The sequence below is a fragment of the Coenobita brevimanus genome, chromosome 28, assembly GCF_032717465.1.
Source record: "Coenobita brevimanus isolate Jiangsu-jjx chromosome 28, ASM3271746v2, whole genome shotgun sequence".
In the NCBI taxonomy this organism is placed as follows: domain Eukaryota; kingdom Metazoa; phylum Arthropoda; class Malacostraca; order Decapoda; family Coenobitidae; genus Coenobita; species Coenobita brevimanus.
The window spans coordinates 11,116,691-11,121,981 of NC_136981.1; positions in this window are offsets into that span (position 1 = coordinate 11,116,691).

Genomic DNA, 5,291 nt, shown 5'->3' on the forward strand with positions numbered 1-5,291 from the left:
ATAATTGACTCTAGCTATCTATAACCAGATGCCATAATCCCCTAAGGGGTGGCCATTTGTCTTTGAGTTAGTGGTTTTACGAGGAGGGGCACCAACCCTCCACCAATCCGCTTGTTGACAAGCAGGGAACACGTGTGGGTTGGTTATATGGTTGCCACCCAGCGTTGTAAATGGTTTCGTAGCTTACAGGAAATTATTAGGCTTGTCTGTCTGTCTATAGTCACATGCCGTAATCCCATAAGGGGTGACCATTTGTCTTTGAGTTGTTTAATGGGAAGGGGCACTAACCCAGCACCAACCCACCTGTTGACACATAGGGAACATGTACAGTATGGGTTGGTTATATGGTTACCACCCAGCATTGTAAATGGTTTTCTGGATTACAGGCAACCATTAGGCTTGTCACTCAATGTAAAACTGCCTGAAAAGGAAAAAAGAGTAATAAAAAGCCATGGGAAAGATGGGAGAAATAAGAGGAAAGGAGAGCAGACACAGAAAAAAAAGATAAAGATGAGGAAAAAAAGTAGGCAGCACTACATCAAGTGAGTGGATGATGGTCACCACCACCTGCCACAAATAATTGACTCGGTATATGGTAAAATGTTTTAAGATGGATCATTTCAGATGTATCATCATTGTAAAATGAGGGTGAGCAGTTGTTAGGTAATTAAGGAATGCAATAAAAGGAGCTGACTGTACTGAATTGTAGTTTTAAGTATTGTATCAGAGTAGAGTATGGGAGTAGGGGTACAGAAGTTGTTGGTACTTCTCACTTCTGCTATATGGATTGTACAGTTCCTCACCCTCAGACCCTCTTCAGTGCACAAAAAGTAACTTTTTTTTTTTTTTTTTCTTAATTCATCCAGCCTTCTTTCCTTCCATCCACTTCTGTCTTTCTTTCCTTGTCCTCCTGCCTATGGGTGACTTTACACTTCCTCTTCTGTCTATCTTTCCTTCATTCTTTCCTCTTCCTTCTGTCTATGGGTGACTCTACACTGAGTGACAGGCCAAATGGTTTCCTGTACACCAGGAAACTATTTACTATGCTGGGTGGTAACCATACAACCAAATTTTGGCACCTGGTGGTTTAGTGGGTAATTGAGGTGCTCCAATTGGATTGAGCCGGTGAAGGTCTACATCCAAGGGGTGGTTGGGGTTTATTGCTCATTTAATGCCACACAGGGATGAGTGAGGCTGGTCACTCTCATTTTAAATGTCAGGACCAACTTGCCGAGCCCTGGGCTCCTACACCCCTCATGGGGCAACATAGGATTGGATGATGGATGGATGGATGTTTTGTAGCATTGCAGTAAAAGATTTACCTGCAGGGTATATGTCAGTGAAGTAAAAATATTAGCACCGGTAAGTCTTCATTTCCTTGTTTAAGTGAGTAGGTTAACATCATTAAACAATCTCATCAGGTGAGGATGACACGTTACCACATTCAGGTATCATGAGTTGGTGGGTGGCAGTGTGATATCACAAATGTAAATTGGGACATTGGTGGGTGGCAGTGTGATATCACTAGTGTAAACTGGGACATTGGCGGGTGGCAGTGGGATGAGATGAGGTGATAATGTTTGTTTTTCTTGGTTGTGGCAGAAAAGTTTGAAGCTCGGTTGTGAAGAGCACAGTCTGAGCTGTTGCTAACACCCTCATACACATGTGTGCCTGGAGTTGTGGCTTGCAGTCCATGGGTTAAAATAGCTAGTATAAGTTTTTTTACATATTTACTCCCTCAGTACAGTGATGTACAGTACTGTATTTCCAGTTTTGTTCTTGCTATCACCAGACAATTTTATTAAACTTAAGGAAGATGTCTTGTAGTGAAGAGGTTAATGGAGGCTATTTTATGTCTCCTAAAGTCTTTTCTAAGAGGAATAAAACATAAAGGTGGCAGCAGAAATAACGAAATATAATACATCAGTGTGAAGGGGCTTTGTACTTCTCATGAATTAACTCCTGCATTCATCTTATTCTTGTACCATTAACCATTTCATCGTCTGGACAACTCTAGTATTCCACTCCAGGTAACACCAGATGATTGCCTGAGTGTTAAGTTCCTTATGAAGCAACTCATTTTCACCATAAACTGCTTATGGTCTACAACAAAGTTCCTGAAGTTGATTTTTTTCCTTCCATTGCCCGATTTCTGAATTGTTGTAATTTTTCTTTGGTGAATAAAGATGAGTGGTTAGCCAGAATAAGACCTGTAAACTAAATGTGCCCACAGATGCAAGAGTCAGTTGAGACAACATTCTGTGGTATGTAATCCAGTGACTGCAGGGACTGGAAATTATGCAGGGTAATATAAGAATAATAGCAGGATAATGTCAGAATAAGTTTCTAAGAGCCGTATTCTCATCTGATTAGGTGCCCCAGCACTTCTTCTTACAAGTTTATTTTTTGCATAATGTATGTTCTTATCTGCTTGTAGGTAGCTGAGCCTTGGCCTCCTTATATTCCAAAAGGGGGTGTTGTTGTTGGTGCAACCCCAAGCTTACCTGGACGTGGACCTGGTGGATTGCAGAAAAACAGCCAATTCACCAGGTGCTCCCAGAGATTTTGTTCAGGTCATATTCAAGGAGTATGTTGTGATTGTGGTGCATAAGGTAAGTGTGGGGTCGTGTTGGGAGGCTGCATTGTAGTTTGAGCACAGATAATGTTTGAGCTGTATTTTGTGTTGATATTGTAGTAATGGCCATATTGTAGTCTGGCTGAGTACACACACATCTCTATAGGTAGGGTAGTGGCTGCTGGGTAGATGTCTGATGGTCATTCATGAAGGATGCTGTTTGTTTGGAGATTTTGAATGGCTGTGGTGCCTACATGTGGATGTATTGTGTTTATGAAGTGCAACATTGGGTGGAGAGTGGGAATGTTATTGAAGCATTCATTGTAATGTTGGGAGGTTGTTTTCTGTTTCTTTATGCAACATACAGTAGTAACACAGTTAAGATGGATCTCACTTCAAAAGGAATAATGTGTATTTTAACCCCTTGACACTCCCTCTTCTGTCTTTCTTTCCTTCATTCTTTCCTCTTCCTTCTACCTGTGGGTGACTCTACACAGAGTGACAAGCCAAATGGTTTCCTGTACACCAGGAAACCATTTACTATGCTGGGTGGTAACCATATGACCAAATTTTGGTGCCTGGTGGTTTAGTGGGTAATTATTGTGCTCCATTCGGATTGAGACGATGAAGGTTTATATCCAAGGGGTGGTTGGGGTTGATTGCTCATGTAATGCCACTCAAGGATAAATGAGGCTGGTCACTCTCATCTTAAATGTTGGGACCAACTGCATAGCCCAGGGCTCCTATGCTCCTCATGGGGCAAGGTAGGATTGGATGATGGATGGATGGAATTTTGGTGATTACCAGTATCAGATAAACGAGGGGTCTACTGTAGCTTAATATTACAAGGGGAAATTGAAAGTATAGCAGAGACATTTGAAACAGTTTTACTATCAATTAAAGAGGGGGTCCAGTTATGGCTTGCTTTATTTATGTATTTATTTATTTTTTTACATTTTTTCACTGAGGTGGTAGCGTGCACCAAGGCTCATTGCTACCACCCCCCTGAGATCTGGCCTAACGTTTATCATGCCCAGCGCCACAGGATCATAAACAAAGCTCACAACTCATGGTATTCTCAGTCTTCGCCCCACCATTTGTTTTTCTCAGTTGAGCACCGTTTCATTCCATGAACGATATTGAATTCCAGCAATCACTATGTCTGAGGGTAGGGAGTCACTAAGATTGGTCTCAGCATGGCTTGGCTGGTTGCAGCATATCTGGCCAGTTGATTAGTTGAGAGAAGACACCTTAATTGCCTCAACTCAGCACATATCTGGCCAGTTAAGTTGAGACATGAGCTCAGCTCAACCTGGTGCAATGTGGTCAGCTGATTCTAGTTTCACCCCTAACATCCAACGGTTTCACCCTCAGCTGGTTGTGATGTCTGGGATCTGAGGTATAGAGTCCCAGAGAGCTTTACTTATGATCTCACTTTTGCCCGCCCCTTTGTGAAAACTGCGGCTGACACACCTGATTTGTTTTGCATAAAGACCACTGACAAAGCAGTGGGATTTGTACACTTAGGGGGGAGGAGTGGTCAGAGAAAGTGAGGGGGAGGGGAGAATAAAGGAAAAGATTGTCTGCTGTGAGTAGGATGAGGATGGTGGAAGGAGAATGGCAGTGATAGGTTTGGGTGGGGTGGTCAATATTCAAAAGGTCATAGGAGATGTCATGGCATCTCCTCCCTGAATAATTTATTTTGCTTATTACACCATAACATTGTCTTGTATGTTTTTGACATTTGATTGTCAACTAAGCTTGCCTTAACATATTATCATTGTTGTGGTTCTGGGTTCATCTGAAATAGAGCCCGGTGGACTGCAGGCTGAAGCTACCCTTCTCTTGCAGTCCACCATCCTCTTTTTGAGAGACAGGGCGTTGAGGGATGTCTGTATTACCAGACAGTGGAGCTGCTTGGTTATAACAGTGCCACCAAGTGAAGGCATCCCACTCCAGCATTGCATTAACTAGAAGATAATGAGGTATAATATGCAGAATAAACACTAAGGAAGAGGTTACAAAATCTCCAAAGCCACTTAGAATATAAACCTGAGAGACTGAATGGGATGTGGGAGGGGGTGAGGGTGAGGGGCAGGGTGGCCTGGGCGGCAGTATGACTGGGGTGAGAGGAGGAATACGGGCACTTAGTGCCCGGTCTGGTGGAGTCACAGTATAACACTTAGTCACCTTTTCAAGGATCATTTGGTCAAAATAAAATAAAATGTTGCATACATCCACAGAACATAATGAAGATGATACACATACAACAAGTAATAACAATAAGAGCAACAACTAGTGTGTGATGCTATGTACAGTGAGCGCAACACATGGTGGCGGCGCCACGCCACCTCTTGAGCAGTGTGCGTCCTAGCGGTGTGGTGCCGGGCAGCAGCAGCAGTGGTGGCAATTGCCTCCGCCGCGCTGCGCCACCACTATCACAGTCTGGCGGCCCTGGGACCTTTGGCCATCAGGGTCGCCCTCACTACCACGCCGCCTTCACCAGCCTGGCCTGCTGTCTCCTTATAAAATAATTTACAATAAAAATCTGTTCAAAATTACAAATATCTGACACGGCGCTGCCGCAGCCTGACCGTGGCCGCCACACTCAGAGGGTGCGACGGTGTGGCTGCATGGTGGCAGGTGGCGCGGCGGGAGTGGCTGCGGCGGCTGAGGTATGGCTTGTACTCTCCTGGGATTGTCTGTGGCGGTGGCC